This window comes from Dermacentor albipictus, chromosome 2 (genome assembly GCF_038994185.2).
Source record: "Dermacentor albipictus isolate Rhodes 1998 colony chromosome 2, USDA_Dalb.pri_finalv2, whole genome shotgun sequence".
In the NCBI taxonomy this organism is placed as follows: Eukaryota; Metazoa; Arthropoda; class Arachnida; order Ixodida; family Ixodidae; genus Dermacentor; species Dermacentor albipictus.
In genome coordinates, this window is record NC_091822.1 from 134,272,523 (window position 1) to 134,280,368 (window position 7,846).

Sequence of the window (7,846 nt, forward strand, 5' to 3'; positions counted from 1 at the left end):
CTTACTATAACATCTATTTTGTTTTCAGGGTGCAGGTGGTGAAGGGCAGGCGTCTGCTAACCAGGCAGTCAAACGACCTCGCCAGTTGGTTGCCAAGCGTGGCCAACCCAGTAGAGACCATTACAAACAAGACCAAACTGAAAGTGCAGATGACAGTGTTCTGCGTGCTTTAATAATATATGGCACCAACACAGTGCTGTAAATTCCTTCACAGGTTACGTGCCAAAAAGCTCACAGGTGTTCTAGCATATAGCGCGCGGTTTGTAGAAACGTAATAGCGTACCTACCCGATGTATTCGCTTCTGCAGTCTGCACAGCACTCAGTTTGTCCATTGTGGACTTGCACGAGGTCTTGAAGTTTGATTGAATCCAGACAGCGAAAATGACAGGTTAGAAAAAACGTGAAACACGCCTTCCGCCCAGCTAAAAAGCCCAAGTTTCGCTTTCGCGCCGGGTCGCATCTCCCGGCGTGGCAGCCCAGGCCTGCTACTTCGCGGCGCTTGGGATAGATGGCGCGACCGGCGCTCATCAATATGGCGGCGCCCTTTGAATTCACGGTGTTCTGGTGTATACGCAGCGCGCGAGCGTGCGTAAGGGCGCGCGGGCGTGTATGGGAAATGCAAGACGGCAGCCGCGAACATGAACGCCGGCAGTTCTGCATCGAAGACGGCGACTGCCGCGCTGACCCGTACATTAGTACTCAGTACATTATTAACAAATAATGCACTGAGAACATGTAATATATCTTTATTCAACATTTCTTGCATAATAAAAGCAAGCGTAATTCAATTTCAATTCTCAGTAACTCCTATTCGAACCACTAGGTGGGGCAGCAGAGCGCCCCGCTCTTTACCCCGCTCGAGCGGGTGATCCGCTGGGCTAAAATTCTTTTTTCGCGAGCCGCTCCGCTGGCGCAACGGTGGAGACCGCTCCGCTCCGCTGGCCGTAAACCCGCTGGGCTAAAACTCTCTATTAGTTGGACCGCAAATTTCTTGCCTTTTGTTGAGTGCCGTGTGGTCGGAGATATAAACGGGAGTAACCGGTTAGGTGGCGGCATCTGGTGGCACTGACCTCAAACAGACATGTACGGAGCTATTATTGCAGCAACCGAGTGTAGTCTATTTCGCTCCTGGTGTAAATTTTCGGCAGTGGCGTAATTGTGAGCACGCTACCTTTCTCAATGCTTTATTCTGGAGAAGGACACTTATGGAACTCAAAAACGTGCCTACAACGCATTGTAGTTTAGATAAAGCGGAACAATCGGTCGCTGATTGTTAGGAGTGCGAATAAGGAATCGAATATATTTTGCATGTGTCGCTGAAGAATATACAATCAAGTACAGGAAGGATAGGAAAATAAACGAAGAAAAGAAGTATGAACGCCAGTGAGAGCTGGCTGGCCGGCTGGCTTGTCTACGTGCACACATGTGCCCGTCACCTTAAACGGACCTGCACAGCGCTTTTTGTAGATCCTACAGCGCCCAATAGACGTTAAACGTTTGCTCCCACCCTGGTCCACCAAAAATGAAAAAGCTACACGTTTGCTCTATCTAAACTACAATCAGCTGTGTGATAGCGGCATGGCCCTTTGCTTCTGCGCTATGACACAATTACACGTAGTGCTATTTAACAGCGCTGCGTGGCGCAGAAGTCGCGGCCGTTTCGTTTCTTTTTCTTACATTTTCTTTTAATTTGGCGACCTGCTACAACGTATGCCCAACAAAACTAACAAAATACCTCAAATGCATGCGATCTTTTTGTACGAAGATTTTCTCTATTGCGAGGCCTAAGACTCGTTGTTCTTGTGGTGTAGTGGTTATCACATCCGCCTAACACGCGGAAGGTCCCAGGTTCGATCCCTGGCAAGAACAGTAGTTTTTTTTTTAGCAACTTTTTTCATAGGCAGGTGAGATTACTTTTTCCTGGGCATCTTGGGAAGTAGGGCGCGTTGGCAATTTACAGAAACTGTTTAATAGGGGACAAAAGCGTCACCGTTAGAAGGAGACGGTGTTTTCATTTCATTCTCCCTCGACTGGCCTGTCTTGAAGAGTGAGAGACGCGCTGGAATGTATTTAACTTCGACCCGATATTGACAAACGTTCGTCGACCACTTCAGGTGTTTCCGTGGCCGGATAGATAGATAGATAGATAGATAGATAGATAGATAGATAGATAGATAGATAGATAGATAGATAGATAGATAGATAGATAGATAGATAGATAGATAGATAGATAGATAGATAGATAGATAGATAGATAGATAGATAGATAGATAGATAGATAGATAGATAGATAGATAGATAGATAGATAGATAGATAGATAGATATCAACAGGACATTTGCCTTGGAGGCTGGCTAACGCATCACAAATATGCGCGACACGTTTTTAATGCTGTCTCTAAGTGTCGCACTAAAATTATTCTGCCGTCTCTTACGGTAGCTTAAGTATGTGCTTCAGGATCTGAGTTGAAAGCTTTCTATTGCAGCTTAAGTTTAATTATTGCCTGAACGAGTCTTTCGCCGGCGCATCCGTTTTTTCATTTTTTTTGTGTGTGTGGTGCTGCTCGTAAGTGATAAAGCACTTCCCGATAGTTCTCAAGCAAAGTCGGATCAAAACTTTTATGCATATTATACCTAACGAAAGAACCAGAAACAAAGCCGACAAGCCATCATTACCCTGGTACCCGTCGGAAAAAGAACTAAAAGTTGGTAAGATTAATTATGTATATGGAGACACGACAAGCCGATCAACCTACAAAGTTGCATGCATCAACGGGGAGAATATTTTAAGTTATTCTTGAGAGACACCCACAAAAGTTTATGCTATATGGGGTTTAACGAAGTACTGCGGGAACGTTTTACACTAAGAGAAGCGGTTTTAAGCATCACGGCACAATCGGGTAGCTTTAAGTGATCAGAGAAGAAAACTTAATCAACTTTGGCAATGTTGTTTCACAAGTGCAGTGTATTATCTGTCAACACTTGAGTCAGTCAAAAGCAGTAAAGACTCAGGAAAGGGTGTGCAGTTTGAGGCATCAGTCGGGCCTAATGGAGTTTTCTTATTAGTTGTTCATAATTCTTTCGACGTGACCGCATTGCTGGCCGTTTGCTATCTAACGCGGTGTTGTGCGTCAATGCCGCTTTGGTTTCCGCTGCACGGGAAATAACTGAGCATGCAGGGAATTGAGAAAGTAGCCGCAGGTTTCGAAGTAATGTAATGATTAATGCGCTTGAGCAACACGCGTATGAGCATTGACTATCATTTTCGAGCATGCTTCGTGAACCTCGTGTCCCCCTATTTCTTTTCAAAAACGGTGCCCGCAGCGCCATTCATTAGGCGCTCCACGAGGGGCGCCTGGCATCCTCTCTCGGTGCCGAGTTCGCTCGGCGCTGCGTAACTTGTGGCCTCCGAGATCTTTACTAGAGACCAAGGAGCGCCGTTCCGAGCTCGGAAGCCGTACCTGACTGAAATGGCATCTGAGCACGTGCGTAGGTCACCCTTTGCTTACATTGTATAAATAGGAACTGTCGCGGCCGCAGTGGCTATCATTCATTCACTTTACCGCGCAAGTGTAACCGTCCAGCGTTTCAAATCGGCGGTGTCTGTCTGAAGCCGCGAAGCAAGCGTACGAGGACGGCGCCTGGAGGTGAAGAAAATCGTGCGCCGGGGAAAGTGCGAAGGAGCGCGAGCACGCGGCAAAGTAACGCCACCTAGAGGAAAATGTGAGTAACGTTGAGCGAAGTGGGGAACGACAAACTGAGCGAAGCATCGCGGATGACGAAGTTAGGCAGAGGCGCGCCGGGTTGACCTCCTCTGGCAGTTGATACAGGTGGTAGTTGATACTCGGCGGCCGCCTTTCGTTGGGGGCGAAATGCAAAAACGTTCATGTGCTTAGATATCGGTGCACGTCAATTAAAGAACCTCACCCCAGCTGGTCAAAATGATTCCGTACTCCCCAGTTACGGCGTGCCTCGTAATCAGATCGTGGTATTGGTACATAAAACCCCACAATTTAATTTCAGTAAACTTGGAGCCATCGAATCAGTGTCATGCAACTAGGTTGCTGCGGGTGCGACGCGAATACCCCAAGAACGGCCTCGCGCCTTCTGCAGATTCGCTGGCATTCAATTATTTTTGAGGGGCCTGGGAACCGGATGCCCACGATAGCGGTAACTGCGTCCCACCGACGCTGATTGAGCAGGCTTTCATCAGTTTTCGCTCGTGCCGCTGACAAAAATAACAAGTTCAGATGCTCACGCAAAGACCGACGACGCGACAAAGATTATAAGGGCGGTGCCGCCTCGAAGATATGGAGCCGGTAGTATCGCTGCAGCGTGGAAAGGTTTGCTTCGTTTTCGCTTAGTTTCTCACTGTTAACAAGCTAACAAAACGTGCTGCTCCTCCGAGTTTGGCCGAGGTCACGGAGGAAACACGTCGTATTCGATGCGTGCCTGTCTTTCTGTGCCTGTGGCTCGTACTACTGAAGTAAGCAAACCTTTGTGCTTACCGATGATGAAATATAGTGCAAGACTTTATCGAACACTTTCTGTTTTAAGCATGACACGGTGACTTCTTCAACGTTGGTCTTACTGTTCATCGCAGGGAATTTTTCTGGATAAACGAAAACTGCGCGGAATAAGGAAAAAATTATCGTCGATTGTTCTGTATCCCCATTGGATTTGTCTGCATTGCAAGCCGGAAACAGAGGTCGGAATCAGTGGACACCTTTGTGACAAGTTTTTGGAAACAGTCCAAAAGCTTAAGGTTAACGACTTCGCGAGCAAGCAGCAAACAGGGTTTGGGGGTCTCGGAAGGTAAATATTGCACTTTTTATATCTCCAAAACTGCAGGTTATATTCAGTAATATATCCATTCAGAGGCATCGCTCTCGCTCCTGTGTTCTCAGGCTTGAGGAAAAGGTGTGGGTGGCACCAAGTTTCACACCCATGCCGCAAAGAATGATTCACGTTTATCGGTTCCTTTCCAAGGATCTTTGTGGCCGGTCGAAAGCTTGTATTCAGCCCACTGCATCGGTCTTATTCTTGCAGGAACTTTCATTGGACGGGGCCGTTTGTTTCCTGCATTTGTTTCTTTCTTTCCTAATGGCGGAAGTCTTTTCGGAAAGTACAATGCCCGCGTTCTCTCACGTTCTCGTGTTCTTCCAGTTCTTCAGCGAATCTACACTGAACCAAAATTCCTTTTCACAATCACCTTACGAGTGGTTCTCTTGGCCGACATTCACTGCACTTGTATATTGCAAGAAAGATCCGGAAAGAAACGAAAATAAAGCAAGTTAATATTTTCGTGGCTATATATACGCAACTTACACAATATACGCAATTTCATATTTCTGGCAGGCCCGTTACTAACTCCATATATTTCTAAAGAAAAATGTAGTTCCTGCAAACTGCGAATATCGGAGCCGTCCAGCCGAACGAAAATAATGTCATAAGTACAAACGATTCTTCGGGTGAAATTTTCGCAAAGCTTATCGCGCAATCGGCGCTACTCTTCTAGGTAAAAAAAAAAAATAATAATTGCTGGCTGCTCAATTCGCGACGTAATAATAAATATGTCGGCGTAAGTCGACACCGGGCCGGAGGGAAAGCATGCGAGATTTCTAACAATATTATTTTCCCGTGGCGGAAGGATTTTTGCGCCGATATACAGCGTGCACGCATGTTGGGCGCCGGCCCTTGAAAATGTCCGCCAGGTGCGTCACTTCGCTCTGCTGTATGTAGTAAATACTGTTTCCACAGCGCGTTCATTCGAGCCCACAAGAGCACGCTGGCTTCCATAACGTTGTAATCCATGGCTGGAAAACAATGCTAGCCGACTTGAGCTCGAAGCGCGCACGTCGTCCGCACCTGTGCTGTTCGGTTGGCGCTAGGCAATTCGCAGAAGACCTCGCAGAGGACCTCGGACGCTTCCGGATGTGAATGTATCCCCACGCTTTGAGGGCCATTCGCTACGCTGTTTTCTATACAGTAGACTTATGAAACGCAAACAAGTCAGGGCTAACTATAGAACGCGTTCTTTCGTCCTCGCTTTGGCCAATCCATGCGATGTCGACATGATAAGTCGATCTGCATACGCTTAGGGAAGCCCACGCAATTTTTTGGCGACGTATAAGCTGCGATGCGAAATCGTGTTCTTGAACTTTTAAAGTTTTAGCCTGTGCTTGTGCGTATTATTATTTTTACGGAATACCGGGTCGCCGGAGACGTATAGACTTGAGCAGCCGCATTGGTGGCGTCATCTTGTGGCGCACTACAGAGAAGACCTGCTGCTGGTATTGCATTAAGCAAGTAGCGTGACCTTCAGTGACCGGCCCTACTGTGTGTGATCAGTACTGTACCCTAACGCTTCTTCCTTCGAAGATGGGAGGTGGCGGGTTCAAACACCTTGTAGTGTATATTGTGAACCGACTACCGGTGAAACGGTGATTACGTGCAGCTTTACTTGGCGTCTCATCGTGGAGAACACAATTAGCCGCATAGCGAACTAGCCATGGATGTGGTTGATAATTTTGGAGGCTGTTCGACACGGCGTCACTTTAATTCCGGCTGCAGAGTTCTACTTTAGTCTTTAGATTTGTCCTGTTGCGGTGCTCTACTTTGGTCTTTAGATTTGTCCTGTTGCTCTCCTTTCCTCTTTCGTTTTTCTTCCCCTCCTTCCTATCTTCCATTTCTGTGTTGCTGTCACCTCCCTTCAGAAGAGTAGGCACGCGTTGTGCCCCTCCCGGTGGCAGTTGCCAGCCTGCTCCTCGCTTTCCCTTTCCTGTTACCTGTGCATATGTGTATATGTGTTCAAAACAAATAATAATAATGATATTATTCTAGCTGCTGCGTGTAAAGCGTCGGCAGCGAAATAGCAGTTAATAAGCGGCCCTTTATTGCTTTTTATTTTTTTCGGTCAGAACGCCTATGTAATTCAAAAATCCTAACGTACGCGCTTTGGTTGGACAAAACTTTACAAGACGTCGCTACGATTTAGCCTATAAACTCGTACGTTACTCACGGCTTTGTGTACTGTGTCAACCATGTAGGATTAAGGGAAGTTTATGATTGCACTGTAGGTTACCTTCTCTGTGAAATAGACGAATGAGAGAGAAAGAAACATAGTCGAACTTTGCGTGCTTCGAGAAACACTTATGTGGGTAAACGAATTGATGTATATTGACACGAACACATCGTTTATCATATTTTTTTTTTCGGTGGCTCCTATTTCACCTACTTACAACTCTTAAAGTTACCACACGGCGGAAGGTGCGCCTGCATGTATCAGAACTTGATCGATTGTTGTCGCCCATTATACCTGGTGTCTAGGTTCTCGCCGAACCTTGTGTAATCGGATTGCATGGGTGACGCGAGTAGTATTGCATATGCATTCTGGGAGGCATAATAATAATAGCGATTGCGATGGAATCTGCGACAAGTCATGCATAAATAGGCGACCCTCTTGACCCGCGGAATCAGATTTCAACGATCGACGCATGTGCTCGTCGCTGTTGTATTGCCTGAATGTAACTTCTGTTTGTGGGCCCAAGTTCGTACACATCATATAGTTAGTTTTGTGATTTACAGCTGTGCCACAGTCTCATTCTTCACCGCTACGACCATGTGAGAATATATATATATATATATATATATATATATCCCCGGACACAAGAATATTTACTATATATATAATAATCATATATATAATCACTATACTCCCTAACGTGAAACTTGAGTTCAGGTCTGCACGTGTTTTCATTTCGCGATTTATTGAGGCATCGCACCGATCACCGCACCGACTGGCAGAGCAGCAACGCACGGCTCGGCCTTAGACCGATATAGACCGG

The 7,846-nt window shown here is 46.4% G+C and overlaps 1 non-coding gene across 1 annotated transcript; it reads left to right on the forward strand.

The window, feature by feature from the left end:
• The first annotated feature begins 1,797 nt into the window (after positions 1-1,797).
• Positions 1,798-1,870, forward strand: TRNAV-AAC (transfer RNA valine (anticodon AAC)). The gene has a single exon. It is a non-coding gene; the product is annotated as a tRNA-Val (tRNA).
• Positions 1,871-7,846: the final 5,976 nt, after the last annotated feature.